This window comes from Falco naumanni, chromosome 6 (genome assembly GCF_017639655.2).
Source record: "Falco naumanni isolate bFalNau1 chromosome 6, bFalNau1.pat, whole genome shotgun sequence".
Lineage (NCBI taxonomy): Eukaryota > Metazoa > Chordata > Aves > Falconiformes > Falconidae > Falco > Falco naumanni.
The window spans coordinates 70567100-70586244 of NC_054059.1; the positions used below are offsets into that span (position 1 = coordinate 70567100).

Consider the following 19145-nt stretch of genomic DNA (forward strand, 5'->3'; position numbering starts at 1 on the left):
TCCCGGTGCGTCCGCGGGTAGGAGCGCGCGGGCCGGCCCGGGGGAGGAGCGGCCGCAGGTGCCGGCGCCGGGGGTCGGGCCGGGGGGGGCTTCGCCGCGCTTGTGCCGGGGCAGCGGGGGCTGCGGCGCTGCCAATGCGCCCGGCGCTGCTGCCCGCCCGCCCCCGGCGCCTGGCGCTCGCGGCAGCGGGGGCGGGGGCGCCCCGCGGGGGGGACGGTGCGCTGGGCTCGCGCTGCGTGCGGACAGTCCGCTCCGCTCCGCTCCGCTCCGCCGCGTCGGCCCCGCAGCGCTGCCTGCGGCGGTGCTGCCCTTGACCCTGCTGAGTGCTCTCGGCTCTGCTCGCACCTGCCTGCCTGCTGCCTGCGCGCCGCAGGGATTGCCTGCTGTCTTTTAACCTTTTTTTATTATAAATACCGACTTTGGGGTAGTGGTGGTTTTTTTTAAAGAGCGCGAGCAGACATCACCAGACCCACGCAGTTTTCTTAAGCTGCTGGAAATAACTTTGGCCCAGGATTTACAGCCCAGTTTCCACCCGCCCTGGCCCCTGCAGACTCCAGCAGGCACGCACCACCTAACAGGTTTGCAGATTATTTTATAATTTTTAAACCATTTTTTCTCCTCATGGCTGTGTGATCACTGTAACTTTGGGTTTAGCTGAAAACAGCCTCTGCCTGAGTTCTCCACATTAAGAAGGCTCCTCGACACATTTCATGGGACCTTTGGGCAGACCATGGAACTTTATATTTTATTTTGTGGGCCTTCAGTCGGGATCTTCTTAATGTGCGCGTGGAAGCGGTCATACCAGAACTTGGGCGTGCACAGAAAAAGCGCGAGAGAAACCAGAGATGCTGTAACTTTTTGCTTGCTATACCTCTTTGGTGTGGTATCTAAACGTCTAAAGACTTTGAGAGCCTTTTTATTTCCTGGGAACTTGAAATTCTGAAGAGAAGCTCCGTGCTTTATTAGTTGTTCTCGAGAACTGCACCCGGAGTCAGACTCGGAACGTGGATTGCCCGGAGAAGAGTAAAGTTGATCTCCAGACTTGAAAGAAGCACTTCTGGCAGGATGGAGCAGGATGGAAGGGATAGACTCGATTTGCAGTACCGAAGCAAACTTCCTTTTCACCATAAATTCAAGCAACACCTCCAGCATAATTTCTGAGAAGGCCGCCGGTAACTGCAGGTAACATTCAGGGGGAAGAGCTTGAGCTGACGTGGTCAGAAGTGCTGGCGAGAAGGTGAGGTGTCCCTCAGGGGTATTTGAGATGGATGTTTTGAACCTGTGGATCTCCCTAACCCTTGGGTGGGAAACACGAGGACACCACGTCCATAGGGAGATCTCCCAGGGCCTCATCTCTGTGGGACTGGCGCGTTCCTAACGTGCCCCAGTGTTCCTGTAGGGCCGAACTGATTTCTTGCTTGCAACCTGTTCTGCTGACCTTTTGGGATTTATCTGCTAGAGGAGGGACTTATACTTCAGGATATTTTTTTGTTTGTTTGTTTAAAATATGCCTTTGAGTTCCCAGTGGCCTTTGAGCACGTGGCACCAAGGAAGAGAAACGGTGATGGCAAGGACTGAAGAAGTTGTGCGGTAAGCAGTGCTGGTGGTGACCGAGGCGCTCTGTCCCCACTCTCCCACCTCCCTGCTGCTGGGACCGCATGCTGGGCAAGCCGACGAGTTTCGCCGATGGCCGGAGCCCACTGCAGGGTGAGGACTTGTTTCTGAGCAGTATGTGTGGCTGGAGCCTGCTGCTGCAGCTGGTAGCATGAGTGCTGGCCCTCAGCTGCAGCTGGCTGTCCTCTGACCCCCTGGCTGCTCATGGTGATGCTGCAGGCAGCGCTGGGCCATACAGGGCTGGTGCTGGCAGCGGCGGTCGAGTCGGAGAGGTCGGCAGCACAGAAAGCCTTTATCAGGGTGATCCTCCTCAAAGTGGAGCCGATCGTCCCGGAAGGGGAGTTTGCAAAAGTTGCGGAGGTGACTCCAGCTGAAGGAAAGCTGCTCCAGGGAAGAGCAGCTGCATGTCACCCAGCTCCATCTGCCTTGCCTTCCTGCTCCTCTCCCCGCTTTGCCCTCCTTGCTGCTTCAGCTCCCAGCGCAATGCATTTGGTTTTATTTCCTGGCTGCGGATTTATAGCCGAAGCGACGAGGTGTTTTGCGTGTGAGCTGTCCACCTGTGTGTTTTGTCACTTCGTGTTCCTGCCCCCCAGCCCTGCAGGCTGTGGTGAGAGAGAGGGGATGGTGCAGATCAGGCGCAATCTGTAGCTGTGTTGTGTTAATGTTTAATTTTGGATGTGGTTGGTGGATTCCATGAAGATTATTGCATATCTTAATTGATGTTATAAAGCTGAATGTGTTGAGTCACATGTTGGGATGCTAAACATCTGGCCGAAAACATGATTTATTTTTTTTTTTTATAAAATCTGTAAGGTTTTACACACGCTGCTGTGGGTTACTGGGCTTCTGCTACAGCTAAAATACATATCCAGACTTTGCCCACCAGAATGACTGACCCTGCTAGTTCTCACCTTGTGTGTTGCCTGTACCTGAAAGTTGTGTTTTACCCATACAGTGGTGCCTGTGGTGTCACCACCATGTATTTTTGTAAGTGAAATTAATGCTGGTTTCTGACCTCTACTAAGGACCTTTACTTGCCACAGGCCCTTGTAAAAAGTCCCCCTCCAGCTTTTCTGTCAGCCCCTTCAGGTACTGGGAGCTGCTCTAAGGTCTCCCTGGAGCCATCTCTTCTCCAGGCTGAACAACCCCAACTCCCTCAGCCTGTCTACACAGCAGAGGGCTCCAGTCCTCTGAGCATCTCCGTGGCCTCATCTGGACTTGTTCCAACAGCTTCATGTCTTTCTTATGTTGAGGGCCTCAGAGAAGACAAGCACTGCACAGGGAGGGTCTCACCAGAGCAGAGCAGAGCAGAGGGGGAGAATCCCCTCCCTTGCCCTGCTGGGGATGTAGCCCGGGGCACGGCTGGATTTCTGGGCTGCAAGCACACGTTTCTGGGCCAAGTTGAGCTTCTCATCCACCAACACCCCACAATCCTTCCCCTCAGGGCTGCTCTCCATCCATTCTCTGCCCAGCCTGTGCTTGTGCTTGGTATTGCCCCAGCCCACATGCAGAACCTTGCACTTGTTGCTTCTTTCCTACTTTCCATTAGACCTAAAGATGTGGGTGACTTTCCTCCTACGGGACTTGCAGCAAGAGCACTATGTCAGATCAAGGTTCTCTCTCTTTGAGTTTTTAAAATTTTTTCACAGGTTGGTACTTGCATAGTGGCTGCTTAGAAAAGAAATCTTTGCCCAAAGGAGCCTGCTGTGTGGCCCAGCTCTCAACTAGGTGTTCAGGCCTGGACATAACTTTTAATACTGAAGTGCAAATCACTTCTGTTTTGATGGAGTTCTGAGAGTTCTGACACCGTTTAGGTAACAGAATGAAATGTTTGCATGTGGCTGAATTTTGTTGATTCAGTAGCTGGTAAATATTCCTTGGTCAGCCTTCCAAAAATAATCTATCCAGGGGGATGCAGGAGGCTAGGCAGCAAATAAAGCAGGGCTTTGCCGGGTAGGGGGGTGGTTTCTCATTAAATGTGTCTTCAGGGAGACTGACATGTTTGAAGCAAATGGGAGGCTGGTGGAATAGGTGCACACAGCCAGTGTGCATGTTGTAAAATATGTGTTGTGATTTCTAGCCTTAGACTCTGTGTTAGCAATTACTTTCAATTTTTTTTATATATTTGGATATAGTATCAGAGCTGCACAACAAAGGACAACCTTGGGAAGCACAAAAGCCAGGAAACAAAACCAGTGCACTTACAGGTACCTTAACTCTGCATCTTCATGTTGGATGGTTTGCTGTTAGATGCTGGCAAAACAGTGTATTACTTCTGGAAGAACTAAATTCTGCAGCAGAGTAATAATGAGTGCTGCTTATTGTATGGAGCTTTTCCCTCTTTGTAGACAAGTCGGCTAAGAAGTTAATTGTATTTGTGATTGCTTTTGCTAAAAATGGTCTGGCGCTGGAGACTGTCCCAGTGTGCCTCCCCAGCTGAGGGCAAAGCCGTGTCTTTTTGCTGCTCTAATATTGTTCCTTGCTTGATAATATCGCTGTAATGGTACCCAGTAATTTACAAGCGGAGCTGCAACCCTTTGCAGCCTGGGATCAGATTAGAAGATGCCGACAAGTGATGTTACAAGGTGGGACAAGTGCTTGCCCCTGTGTCTCTCTCACTTTCATGCACTCTTTAGCCTTTGCCCTCAAGATTGAAGTCTTGGCCAGGAGGCTCCGTGAGGGCCATGACTGCTTCTGGAGTGCCTTGTGCTGCATGAAAGGGGAAGAAATTAAAAGCCCTACACTCAGTTCCTCCTCTTCCTCGCTCATAGTTCAGGAGAGAGTGGAGAACCCAGCTGGAGTGTGTGCATCCCTGTAGGGGACTCTGTAACCGTAAGACTGGTAGACTTCAGACCTTTTGGAGAGCAACTCTGAATTTTTTGGGTCACAGATCTATACAACATGACACCAAAGGTACCACATTATCAGTTTTCTATAAAAGTATAATTTAGCTGTTAGGGAAAGCAGAAGTTCAGGTCTCCATCTCTGAGTCCTCAGTGGAGATGTACAGCAGAGATGCAGGAGCCTTCAGGCACAATTCACTTGTAAAACAACGCCAAGGATGCAATTAACTATTTAGCTGACTGCATAGGCAGACGGGCTTTGTATGCCAGCCGCTTATTACTCTCTGTCTACACAGCCACCTTGAGAAGACCTTGAGACTATGTTAGCAAGAGAGCTCCTCACAGACACTCAGCATCACCTTGCCTTGTTCATGCTGCAGTGGCTGTCGGGGAAGCAGCGGGAAACCAGTGGGCATTGCTACAGCACCATGGCTGAGCGCTCAGTCTCAGGCTTTTCAGATCATGCCCGTGAGCGAGGAGTTTAGTTGAGACTTGAGAAATGAAAGCACTTGTATACGTGCCTCTCAGCTGGGAACCTTTAGGTGACAGCTGTGTAAACCCTCTTTCAGCTTTTTCTTGTTTCAAGCTAAGCTGTTTGACTTTGCATTGTGGATGAGCACTTTTATGGCCAGAGAGAGGTTACTTGATGCTTTCTGGATGACTGTTATGGGCTAAATGACATGTACTGATGGTATCAGATGCACTTTAGCCTTGTGCTCCAAACGAATCTGGGAGTAAAAGCTCAACTGATAAACTACAAATGCACCGCATACTCTGGCTTTGGGTTCTTGAGTAATTAAAAGTAAACTGAGGCTCTCTAAAGATTAATTTTGTCCACATACGTTAAAACACTATGGCACCTTCTGCCATGCCGGTTTCAAGAAAGGAGCTTTTTCCTTTGAAGAAAAGTTCCACAGCAATGGCCAGAAATGGTTCATATGTTTGTGGGTTTACAGGAGAATGCAGAGTCAAGCTATGGGGGCCTCCCTGACCGGGAAGCTCACTGCAAGCTCAGTTGCGGTTTTGATTTGTCTGCTGGCATCTGCTATACTTTCTGCTTGCTGGTGACTTCATGCTCATCAATGGTGGCCATATTTCCTTGTGTTTATTGGCATATCACTATGTCTGTTGAAACTGGCTACCTCAAGGCCAACCTCTGCCCAGAATTTGTTGCAGTGCTCAGAAGTTTGTGCTACAAAGTTTTCTGAATGTAATACGACTCTTTGGCAGTGTTTGTAGTATTACGTTAAGCAGACTACCTCTGACTTCAGGTGGCCTACACAGCTAAACTCTTCTACCTTCTGCACCCCAAACAGTGCCATTGCATCCAAATGCCTGTTGGGAGCAGTCCCTGGCACACCACCTGCATTTCCCCAAAACGTGCTTAGGCACTGTTTGGGTAAGTGCTGGTTGGCACAGGCCAAAACCTGTAGGTGTGCTAACAAACAAGCTTGGATGATCACAGGCTGGTGCTTAAGTCCACACCTTGGCTCAGTTTCATTTACTAGTACAAACAAAGCCTTTGCTGCTGTCTGTATTAACCATACTTGAGCGATCCTGAAGACAGGAATAGATCTTCTGGGAGTGACTGCTCTGTAAGTCCTTGCAAAACAGAACAGCAGCAGAGAACACTGAAAGAAAAAGGAGCTCACAGTATTTTGACTTGGCTGAACATGAACATTATTTCTTTGGAAGTCTTCAATTTAAAGTCTTCATTGTTAGTGGCTATGAGGTGTCACTAATGATAATACGTTTTCTGCATTTATTGATAAGTTGCCTCAGGAGAATAAGGGAACATTGTCTTCGAGAAGCAAGACTGTTCCTGAAAAATGTGGTAGCTGCTGCTGAGATACTGTGCACCGCTGTTAGGAGGAGTTCAAAGCCTTGATGCATTTTCTTGGTGTACTGCCTTACAGCAAATAACATGAGCAGGCACTGTCATCCTCTGTGGAAAAGCAGGGCCTCTTACAGCATGGCAGCATGAGAAAGAGATACCTTCAGGAGTGCTTCTAATAGCCCTTGCTGGCAGCTAAACAGCCTTTGAGCAATGAGTTGAGGTGTGTGCTGGTATGTGCTTTAGGATCTAGAGCATTACGTCCCCTGCTTTGCCACCAATGCAACTTTTTCAGAGCTGTTGACCTACAAATAAAAGAAAAATACTTGGATGTTGTTTGTCAGGAGCTTTATCTGTATCTTTTTTATTACTCCAGCTCATCTTCAGAGAGGTGCTGCATGAGGGGTGGTGGGATAGGGAGGGGCAAGCACTCTTGTAAAGAACTGAGGTGTGGGGCTGTCCAGTTTATTACCCTGTCTCCAAGGAGAGCCAGGCACTGGGAGCAGCATCTTGGGGAAGTGTAATAAATGTGACAGGTATGCAGGTATTCTTTCCCGGTGCATCTTTGGAGTAGCCAATATCTTAGATTTCCTACAACAACTATTCAGGAGAATGTGTGGTCATGTTTCATGGTCACTTGGTGGACCCACCTTCCATGACTTCAGTGTATTTTGGAACCAATTTATACTTCCACATTGCACTGTGGCAGTGAGTCCACTGTCTGTTTTGTTGTTGTCTGGAAAATACTTGTTGAACATATACCACGACCATTCCAGTACCTGTTTGTGTTTCTATCAGGGAAAAATAAGTCTAATCTTCCAAATGCACATTTTTATATCTTTTATGACCTTTTATGCTTCTCACCCATTCTTGTCCTCCTCTTGTGGTGGGGAGCTGTTTCCTACTTAAGTTGTCCCTATAGCAAAGCTCTTCTATACCTGTGATTGTCCTTGCCACCCTTCTCTGGAGGCTTGAGTACTATGTTATCCTTTTTGAGATGGATTGGTGAGAAATTTTTGTCACTCTGAAGATGCGTAAGATGTGATGCCATAATTTTTCCTGTCTTACTCTTTTCTAAATAACTGCTAACACATTCTTAACTGTTTTGCTTCTTTTGAGCATTGAGCTGAGGCTATTTGAGAGCTCCACAGTGACCTCAAAGTCTTTTGAGGCTTGGCTGCTGATTTGTACTGAACTGCTCTGTGTCATAGCTGGGGTTATGCTTTGGTCATCTGTAAATACTTTACATATATTTATATTAAATTCTGTGCTCTCTTTTTATCACAAGATCCTTTGCAACCTTTTCCAGACAGCCATAGATTCTCCTGGATAATTCTGTATCACCAGCAACTTTGTCACCTAATGGCCCATTCCCTTTCCAGGCCGCTTGTGAATGACTTGACTGGTGTGTTCATGTGAAAAAAGAACACTTATTCCTACCTCAGGCCTTCTGCCAGGCATCAATAAGCAACAGCCAGGGTAGGCTGTTTTCACATTTTAGGGGTTCTTAATAAACACCAGCTCAGGCCTCCACCCAGAAACTAACCAGTCTGATGGGAGCGAGCTAATCTTTCCAGCTTAGAAGTGATAAATGAGATGGTTTAACAACCAGTATATACTTTAAGTGAGGAAGAAAAAGGAGGAGAATGGAAGAACAGAACAGCATTAAAATAAATATTACTTTACCAAAGTACAACCATAATTATTTAAATAAACCCTGTGGTTTAATGTTTAGATATTTATATATCTATATGCAATAATATGCATATTATATATTATATATTATATACTTATAGATAATAGTATATATTTGTATATCATTATAAATAAAAATAGTTTAGTGGAGGCTAAATAACTGGCAGCTTCCCCCTGGCTGCAGAAACTCCCCAATCATTTCAGTGGTAGTTGAACCCCGGGCACAGCCCTCGATCCTTGGGGTGAGGCCCAGTGAGCTGCAGCTGACCCCGGAGCTGTCACCATCCACTGGCACCGGCTGCTCCCAACAGCCGCTGCAGCAACCTACTCCTCTGCAATCTCATTTTGCCAGCTGTTCCAGCTCCATTAGCTGCTCCTGTGCTGTCTTCTCGTGTTCCTCATGGCCGTGACATGAGTGACAGCTTCTGTGTCGCTGCTGCTGTTATTCAATAATGGTTATTTGAAATGCCCTGCCCTGTTTCAGTGCTTGAATGCAAGAGTAAATGCAGCAGACAAAGCAGTGAGGAGGGTTGCACAGGTGCGGACTGTACCTAAGGAGAGGTTGCTGGGCTTGTTCCTCACCTCTCCAGGTGAGGCTTCATTAGGCTCTCCCTTCCTTTGCAGACGTGTGCAATGGGGCAGTGATTGCACGCTGCAGCCAGCCTGAAATCAGCTGGTGGTGCTGGCGAAACGCTGATGACGAGTATCTTGTGGCATCTGTTGCCAAAGCCTGTTCCTTGAACCCTGGAGTAAAGGTATCTGGTGGTATGCCACACAATGGGAGCAGCGACGGCAGCGAGGCCTGTGATGCTGACTTCGGTGAGACAGCTCACTCCCTTCCGTGCTCTCCTAAACATGAATTAGTCAGTGCTTTTTACGCCTAAGTGTTGCTGTTGCTGCTAACAGGGCTGTCACAATGCAAGGTTTAAACCCAATATCCAGGTCGATAATCTGTGCCCTGTCATGCCTTAACAGCGGTGTGTGGGGCAGGTCCCTGGGCTCATTCACAGCCAGTGTTGGGGGGTACTGGAGGCCTGTTGTAGGAAGGAGGGAGGTGCTGGGAGCTCAGTCTGTGTCTGTCTCTGCAGACTCATCCCTGACCACGTGTTCAGGTGTGGAGAACACAGGAACTCCTCAGGAGCTGCTGATTCTTGATGCCAGGTCCTACACTGTGGCTGTGGCCAACAGAGCAAAGGGAGGTGGCTGCGAATGTGAAGGTACAGAGGGCTAAGTGCATCCTGGAACATCTTCCTCTTGGACCTGCTTTGTCAAGGGGGTCCTAGAGCACAACAGGGGGTGTGTGGGTGTCAGCATTTTGGTACTCAGTTTCTGGCACCACGTTCCCCTTCTTGCTCCTGCAGTCTGTTATTCCATATTTATCGCTGCTGGCCCACAAGTCTTTTCTAGAAAAACTGCCTACCTACTGCTGAAGACCAGAAATGGTACTGTGAGGGAACAGCTATACTAAGTGTATGGAGGCAGAGCTGCAGTGACAGCAGCTCTCTGAATGTTTGCATCTCTGTTGCGTTTAGAGTGTTACCCAAACTGTGAAGTCACGTTCATGGGCATGGCCAACATTGGCTCCATCCGGAACAGTTTGCAGTATCTACGTACTGTCTGCAGCCAGGTGCCAGACCCCAGTAAGTGACTTTTCTCTAGCTGAGTTTGACATCATATATGTCAGTGTCCTGGAGGGGGTTCCCTCCCTTTTCCTTTTTCCTGTCCCAGGTTTCTACCTCAGAAAATGGAGGGAATGTGCCCACAGTGATTGAACACTACTTATTTTCACCCCTGGTAATCCAGAAGAGGTTGCAGCACTGCCTCAGTGTCACTTGGTTGTGTGTGTCCTTTGAGGGTTTGTAAAATGTAGAGTTGTATCTGGGAAAATTTGAAGTTAGGGGTTCAATTCTTTGTGCTTATTCTAGGCTGGCTGGCTCCTCTTGAGCATCTTTTAGAAAAGACTGATTTTCATCGTGGACTCCAAAAAGACTTCAGTTAAAGTGTATGTGTGTATATTTATTTATTTATCCTCCCACTGGAGAGCTAAGCAATCATTCTCTTGCTTTTTGCACACTTTCTAGCTGGTTTCAGCCCTGGAGAGTACCAAGTAGATGCCGCACCTTTCTGTCATGCTGAAGGCAGCAGTGCTAGTCTCCAGTGCAGTTGACAGAGAAGGGCGTCCAGTGCTGGTTCATTGCTCAGACAGCTGGGATGGGACTCCGCAGATTGTAGCGCTGGCAAAGGTTCTTCTGGACCCTTACTACAGGACCATGGAGGTGTGGGTTGGGGTGGGCTGCTCATTCATGTCTGTTCAAAGGCAGCTTTTGTCTCTGAGTCTCCAGAGAAAGGAGCAGGGTCACATTTGTCAGTAAGCTTAGTGATGTTTCAGAGCTACAATTGTGGGTGTTGGGGTTTTCCATGTTCTTTTCCTGCCTGTTTTCGGTGAATGGTACGTCACTCTTCTGCTCACTTGGTGAAGTACTGTGGTAAATAACCTCTTGTGTTCAAGGTTCAGCTGGTTCTCTGCTCCTAATTGTGCGTATTTTCCAAGCTGTTTCTTGTATAGAAATAACAGCTGTTTGTATTTGGAAACCTCTGACATTCAGGTTTGTTCCCAAACCAACTACAGGTGCAGCCTCCTTTCCAGCCCTTCAGAAGGCCTGCGTTTACCTTGCGCGAGTGGCAGATGGGCCTTGCCTTATCCTGCTGTGTGCCTACAGAAGAGTGTCAGCAGTTAGTTTTTTCTTTTATTTACAGGGCTTCCAGGTGCCTGTTGAATCAGATTGGCTGGATTTCAGTCACAGGTTTGGTGACCAGGAGAAGGTGGAAGATCAGAATGAGCAGTGCCCAGTGTTTCTCCAGTGGCTGGATGCTGTTCATCAGCTTCTTGGCAATTTCCTTGCCTCTTTGAATTTAACGAAGCTTTTTTGGTAAGAGATATGCGTGCAAACATCTCTTTATCCCATGTCAGATGCAAGCAGAGGCAGAGGGAAGGCCATGATATTTTAAAGTGTTGTAGCTGAAAGAAGACAGAAGTTGAATTCTTTAAAAATGGCCAAGTGTCTGAGTAGTGCTGGGACTTTCTGCTGGCATTCCTGACATACCTTCACTGTGTGGGTCCAGCCCTGCCCTTCAGTTGTGCTATTTTGACCTGGTTCTGTATGTGTGATACTACTGCTGGCTTCTGTTAGCTCCTTGTAACTTCTTCCTCCCTTCCCAGTGCAGGCTCAGAGGACCTAACAGACTGCACAGTGACAAAGGGTTTATATTCTCTGGTTTCTTTCAATTGCTTCTTCTGCAGGTCCCTTTCTAGCCCAGTGAATTCAGATACCATCAGCAGCACTGTTTTGATTAAAAGCCTAATTTGCATATCTCAGCAATATAAGTCTGAAACATTTTTAAAAAATACATTAGGGAAACAATGGCTATTAATCTCGGTCTTATCAAATAATACAGGTTAGGGTTATAGAGGGATGGCTATGGTATGAGTTGACTGTTGCTTTCACTTTAAGTGATTCCTGTTGCTGTCCCTTCTCTGTCCTGCTCTGTGTGGAAAAGAACAGCAGTTAGGGTCACCAGCTGGGTAGGAAGTGCAGGAGCCACCCCAGAGGAGTGCAAGACATTTCCCTTTCAGACAGGAGACACCATTTCCCAATGGCCCTGACAATTGTTCCCCTTCTAGTGCTGCAGGTGAAGCTGGTGCAGCACACGTATTCCTGCCTTTATGGGACCTTCCTTGGGAACAGCCCCTGTGAGTGAGAGATGCACAACATCTACAAGCGTATCTGCTCCGTGTGGTCCCTCCTGCAGGCTGGCAATAAGAACTTCCACAATCTTCTCTATATGCCAGGGTCTGAGCAGGTCAGTAGAGCTCCTGGCCCAGTTTTCCAGACTTTTCATCTGCCAGGCATCAGGGACTGTGTGGGGAGAGTTTGGAGGGGTTTCCTTTTGCGTTCATCTCTGATTGTAAGTGGTGGTTGCAGGTGCTGCATCCAGTGTGCCATGTGTGAGGGCTGCATGTCTGGACAGCAGTGTATCTCCCAGCTTCCTCGCCACATCCTCTGGGACAGGATGGCATGGACATTTACCTGACCCTTGCCCTCAGAGCCAGGAGTTCAGTGGCAGATGTTTGGATAGGTAAGAGCCTAGAGCTCCAGGCCCAGGTTGCTGCCTACCCACAGGCCTTCTTTACCTCCTCACACATTGCAGTCCCTCTGTTTTACCTGTTGTTCTCATCTTTCCTGTGGAGAGCAAGAGCTCTGTAGCTCTTGTCCCAGCTACTTGGAGAAGAACCTAAAAAAGCAGATGGCAAAGGCCACGCTATAGCATTGTGCTCATGCTGCTGTACCGCCCTTCCCCACCCACCCTGTGATCCATAATTAGGAGCATTTCCCTTCCCTCGCCTCAGTTCTGACTGAAATGAGGGAAGTTTCAGGGGTTTTGTTGTAAGATTTGCTTTGCTTTTGGGCTCTAGATTACCAAAGACAAGATCTATGGATGACCTGCTCTCGGCTTGTGACTCCAGCAGCCCACTGACCCGCATGTCTAGTGATCCCAACCTGAATAACCGCTGTCAGGAGGTCTGGGTGGGCCTGGAAGCCCGGCATGCCGCTGCTGAGGGAGCTGAGCCACACTTGAGCGAAGGGCAGTGCGGTGCGTGCAGGAGAGACACAGCAGGTGGAGGAGCAAGAGGAAAACGCTCCCCTGCAAGCCAACAGCGCTTGTAGCAGCCATGCTGAGCACACAGGACATAGCAAGCAACTGAGGGGCTGGGCTTCTGTGCCAGCAAGCAGAGGCTCTCTGGAGGCAGAAAAGGGGAGTGAAACATACACGGAGGAACTGGATGGCACATGTCCAGCTCCAAATTCTTCCAGACAAGAAAACGCTGACAGGGTTTCCACCAGTTCCAGAAAGTTCCAGTTAGAAACCTATCCTCGGGAACCTTTGAAGGCTACTGGCATGGTGTCCAATGGAGGAGACTGCCCCATGATAAGTGCCACCTGCCAAGACATTCACAGCCAGGTGTCCCTGGCACCAAAAGGGCCTTGACATGACATCCCAAGCCCTGCCCTGGGCATTCCCTGCCTGAATGAAGACAACAGCAAAGGTGACGCTGGAAGGAGTGCGCCCTGCAAGGAGTCTGGCTGGCTGGGGAGAGTCCCCCTAGACCAATGGCGCAAGCCCATTTCCCAGAGCCAAAGCAGTGAGTTCTTCTTCCTGGGGTCCAACTGGGACAGTTTTCAAGGAATGGTGACATCACTCCTCAGTGGGGAGCCTGCACCCAGATACCTCCTCTCCTATGGCTGCTGTAGCAAGAGGTTGAGCAGAAAACCTCTGTGGGCACCGGGCCTGTGCCTCAGTGGCCAGTGGGCTGCCAGGGAAGGTGCAAAACCCTCAGTCTGCTCTGGCCACGTCGGCACGCATTTTGCAGGCCCTTCAAGGAAGCCCAGCCATTCATGGCTACCCTGCCACCTGAAACAAGCGTCTGGTCCCAAGCACGTGCCACCAAAATGCCCTTCTCCTGTGCCTCCTCTCTATCTGGACAATGACGGGCTCCCCTTCCCCACAGCCATGATTCAGCACAGGCTGTGGCAGATCAAGGCCAGCTACAAGCAGGAGGTGGAGCAGCTGTGCAGGCAGGTGCGAGAGCTGCAGCTGCGCCTGGACATCTGCCATTTCTGTTCCCCCTCCGGCCGAGCCGCCGATGGACTACGAGGATGACTTTGTAAGTAACTGCCTCTAACATCCCAACTCTGGCAGTGTGGCTCCAGCAGCAGCGGTCCCTGTGCTCCCCCTCACACTGCCCTTTCCAATGCACAGTTTGCAACCTTTTACTTTTGGGCTGAGTGGTTAAGCTTGTTCCTATGCTTTCTCAGCCCTGCTCCCCTTCTGTCCATGTGCTGTGTCCTCATGCTGCCTGGAGGTATCTCTGCATCTTGAGAGCCAAGCAGTGGCTCCTACATAGTCATGAATGCTTTACCTCCTCATATGGGGAGCTGTGGAGCCACCCACGTGTCCCTCACAAGCACTGAGCATGGCCAGAGCAGGGAGTGCCCTTGGCTGTGTGAATGAGGCAGCTGAGGGGATTTGTGACTTCACCTCTTCTTGCAGACATGTTTGAAGGAATCGGATGGCAGTGACACTGAGGATTTCTGTTCTGATCATAGTGAAGACTGTCAGAAGCAAGCTGGGAGCCTGTTGATAAGAAGGAGACTGAGGTATGTGTTCTGTTATGGCAGTTGTAATGCAGCAGGGGAGGGTTTCTTTGCAGCTAACTGTGGTGGTTATGGCAGCAGAGTGTGATCTGGAAGCAAGGCAGAGAGCAGACACCCTTGTCCTTTAACACATCCTCTGCATCCTCTGCTGCTGCTGTGCCCGATAGAAAGGGACCTGTGGGGTGGGCTCGCTCTGAGCTAGCCTGTTGTGGTCCAAAGCCAGCTCAGCCTGCACTGGGGTCCTGAGACCTGGTCGTTGTCATGTTGCAAACTGAAAGCTGATGAGGACTGGTGTCTGCCCTAGGTCACACGTTGGGTTGCAGACCACATGGCCTTGCATTGTTTTAACTGCGATTGTGAATTCTGGCTGGCCAAACGGAGGCATCACTGCAGGTAAACTGCTATCACTGTAGTTCCACTCTTCCTCTCAGCCTGTTTCTCACAAACCTCACAAAATGCCTGTCTGCAATGTTTCTTCCCTCCAGCTCCCAGGAGAAAGTTTTAAGTCTTTATTTGCCAGGCCGCCTGAATTCCCTGCCGATTTCCATTCTGCATTGTTTCTGTTTTTCCAAGGCCTGTGATCCTTCTCCTAGGTAGTGATGCCCATTAGTACCTTTTTAGTGGTAGCCAGTTGGCTTGCTCTGGGAGACCACAGTATATACTTTAAGAAGCCTGTTGATATATCGTAAGTAAGGCTGGTACCTCATCCCTAAACTGGATCCTGTGTGCTTGCTGAAGTTTTGCTGTGGTGTTCCCAGGTCTCTTTTCACTGGTTTTCTTGCTCCTTGACAGGAACTGTAGGAATGTGTTTTGTGCTGGTTGCTGCCATCTGAAGTTACCCATCCCTGATCAGCAGTTGTACGACCCCGTCCTCGTTTGTAACTCCTGTGATGACCACATCCAAGTGTCTCGTGCCAGGGAGCTCATGAGCCAACATCTGAAGAAACCCATCACCACAGCTTCCAGCTGAATGCCAGACAAGGGACCTGTCTAAGCCCAGCCTTTTCTCTCATAGGTTTGAAGGGTGACTCTGCCTCCACTGTAATTGTGAAGGCTTTTGGTGCAAAGCTTGAATGCACTGTCTTCAGCAGTCTTACGATCAGTCTGGAGCAGAGGAGCTGAGATTAGAGGGTATGGTGTGTGTCCCCACTCTGGTACTGGTGGGCCCGCACATTGTAGTCTTGATGATCTAGGATTGCAACCTCTCTCTTTTGTGGGCTGGAAAGCAATGTTTTCACAGCTACTGCCTGTGCAAAGTACCCCCAAAGCAATAGCAATAGAAAGGCATGTTTAGAACCAACTCCCCCTACAAAGGCAGGCTGCTGTACGAGAAGGAAGAGGGCAGGCTCCAGGTGGTACCGCGTGCTTTGGAAGGGCCTCAGCCTGGGTCTCTCAGTTCTGTAGATTCTTTTTCCATGAGTGTGATTTGCGATCAGCCTGGTGAACAAGACTCATTAGCCATCACTAATTGATTTTATCTTGTGTGTTGAAGAGAAATTAATTCCAGCTGAAAATGGGCCAAGCAGATTTTGCCCGTTTTCACATTCTGCTGGGATTGGTGAATGCACTTGACTTTGCCCCTGACCCCACTGCTGCAGGGAGATGGGAGACTGGCTTTTTCACTTCTGCTCTGCCCGTCTGCTTTGTCTGCGGTCATATCACAGCCTGGTGCTAACACAGGAATGGCACCCTGATCCTCTCCTGGCATGGAAACAGAACTTGTCTTCCTGTGTTGCTCCTCCTCCCCTTTTCTGCCCTCAGCTCTCCACTTCCAACTGCTCTTTATCCTGAAAACTTGATACCTTGAGGGTATAGGCCATAAGGTGTTGTTTTACCTCCTGGAATGTACTGTCTGGTGTATGCAAGGGCTTCAGTCCAAATGCTGCTATATATTTCTGTGCACTTAATGTAACCCGAAGAAGGAGAATGAAGCATCGATACCAAAATGGGGGTGGGGAAGGACACTGGCTGACATAGACACTATGGTCTTTGCTTTTCACTTCAGCATGTACAGCCAAGCTACAGTGATAAACACAACGTGTGGCATCTGTTCATGGTGAAAACAATCTCTCTGACTTGCCCCAGCTCTATCTAAAATGCCTCTTGAATTTGACTTGTCTTTTTGTCTCCTGTACAGTGGTCAGAGTTCAGAGTTGCCAATTTGTAGTTGCTTCTCTACTTCTTTAAAATAGAGAGGAGGAATCCCAGCTCATTCTAAAGAAAAGGAACTGGGTTTAGAAAAAAAGTAAGCTTTAGAAAGAAAAAGGGCTTTTAATTCCTAGATTCCTCGGGGAGTATCCATCCTGCCTCCTTTCTAAGAATTCTGTGGATATTAACAAGGGAGAAGAGTTTGAAAGCGGGGTATTTCTTTGCAGAAGTGCAGGTTTTCTTTCCAGCTAAATGACAGTGTCCGATATATTCTGCATCTCATGAGCTGAGACTTCCTATGTGGTGGGGAGGACCTGTGAAGACATTTGGTCTACTAATGAGGCAAAGTACTTTACACTGTTGTGATCTCCCAAAATTTTTGCTAATGGTTTGTCATCTCTGTTGGAGGGAATAGAATAATGACCCTTTTCTGCACTTTGATGTCAGCCTCTGGTTTTGTAAGCCCCAATAGTGCAAACAAAGCTAGCATCATCTGAAGACGCTGTACTTACTTGAACTCTCCTTCTTTTCCATACTGGGAACAACCAATATGGCTTTGGGAAGAGAAGGCACCTTGCTTCAGATTTTCCCCTGATATGGAAGAGTGACCATTGGGCTGGCAGAAGAAACTGGATTTGCTCCCATTTTGCACATGTTGGAATGACTGCAAGCAGTAAGGAAGCCAGAAACTAGGTACTCCTGGCCCTTCTGTTCAGGCCACTAGTCCAAACTGCTTTTAGCTCTTGTGAGTTTCAGCATCACAATGTGCTGGCCAAAAACTCTAAAATCAGTGTGATAGCATTGTGACAAACAAAATGTGCTGTACAACTCAATACAGTCGAAATAACATCTCTATATTAGTGCTGCTGTGTTTGGACCCATTCTTTCATTTGTGGTGAATTACTGTTGTTGCACAGTGCTTGCCAGGCTGCTTTCACTTACTGCTTTTTCCATTGCTGTTAGGAATTTAATATCCCTTCTCACAAATAAGAGCCAAGGGTAGGACACAAGCCACGCTATGCTATGGTCCTCTGCTCTGAGGCCCTCTGTTCTCTTCCAAACAAACCTGCAGCTGCTGGGGATACCAGCCTTCCAGCCTCTCCCATGATGACTTGGTGAGGAATTTTTCTTTCCCAAGGAATTGCTGCTAGGATTCACTAGCTCTTCACCAACAGTTTATATCACATTTTGCCGGCTAGGTCGTTGTAAGAGTCGGTCTAAAGAGAATGATACTGTCTCAACATTGCTAACAGAGACCTGGAGATGGAGTGCGGTCCTCATGGACACCAAGACCCAAAGACCCTGGGAAGGAGAACTGCATGGTATGAGGAGTACTATGCTGGTCCCTGCTACCCGGCACTGGAAGGAACAACTACGATAAGGCTGCATAACAGCTGTCCAGAAGATGGATCACAACCATTGCTGTAACAACGAACAAGAAAACTTGCACTTCAGGTGAACTTTCTTCATTATAATATCATTATAATACAAAAACACACCTCCTGGTCTGAAGCCACCCACCTCTAAGGCAAACCACGCCTCGGGCACTCCTCTTTGGACATACTGGTTACCTTGCTCAAGAAGGTGGAGATTGGCAACAATCCATGGGCCAGAGGAGGAGCAAGGTGTGTTGCTTGGCATAAAGGATGGCTCCTTAGAAACCCAACTTTGGAGATCTTCCCCACCAAGGATCATGACGATCAGAAGGACCGGCGGGATGGTGCTTGGACCTGGGACATAGGGGCACCTTGGACCTGTGGTGGTAGCTATAATCCTCTTTCCTTTTCTTTTTACTTTACCTTTTCTTCATTTTCTGTCACTATCTATTGCATGCCACTTTATGGGCAAACAATAAAGTTGTGCTGTTTGATCAAAGCATAACCCCTTGGCATGGTCACCTTGATTTTTTGCGCTTCAAGATCATAGTAAACGAACCATCGTGAGTCCACTGTGTGGACCGTGACAGCAGGCAATAACGATCCTGCTTCCTGCGTTTTTTTCTGCAGTCACATAGCTGAAGCTGCGCGGGACTGTACCATAGGAATCATTCTTGGGAAAGAAGAGGTGCCTCTTCCCTCCTACCTCATCAGAACTGCTATGCGTGGGTGCTGTGTAGCTCATCCGATGTTCCTGGAAAGCATCAGAGGTATCAAGAGCGCCCAGATCCGCTGCACCGTCTTACATGTGGTTGTTTCATATGAAGAGCGGGTATGGTCAGCATTATTTGTAGCCATGGCGTGCTGGGTTTCAGAGCGCTTCAACCTGTCAATGGGGATCAGAAGTGAATGTAGCTTGTAGGTTTTGGTCATTGCCAGCACTGAAGTGACCACTCTGCATTACAGATGCAGTGCATGTCTACTTTGGGACCAGGAAAGTGCCTCTGTGCCCAGGAAACCTGTCAGATTTCTACTGAGTCATCAGGATCCCCCCCCAAGTTCTGGGCAAGCATGCCCAGGAAAGGTGAGTGGAAATTGAGATAGATGCAGTGGAGGACTGTTAGGATGATTGTGGGAATGCAGAGCCTTTTGTCTGTGAAAGAACTAGACCTTCCATGGAAAATGTCCTCATCCTGACTTCCGTGGGGGAACACATCCTAATTAGGGGCACGGGATTTCTGGCACCACAGATAAGTAGTTTTCTGCATAGCTCCAGTTAAAAGGATGAGTAGCCTCATAAAATCAAGTAAGATCAAGGCTAGTTGAAGTGACTGTAACGGGAGGGCAGCTTAACACTGCCTAGCCAAAGAACTGGAGTACATGCTGAGTCTGGTGAAAGGAACAGGTTGTGGCATCTGCA

The 19145-nt window shown here is 48.6% G+C and overlaps 1 pseudogene; it reads left to right on the forward strand.

Moving 5' to 3' along the window:
• The first annotated feature begins 244 nt into the window (after positions 1 to 244).
• Positions 245 to 15261, forward strand: LOC121090501 (annotated as a pseudogene).
• Positions 15262 to 19145: the final 3884 nt, after the last annotated feature.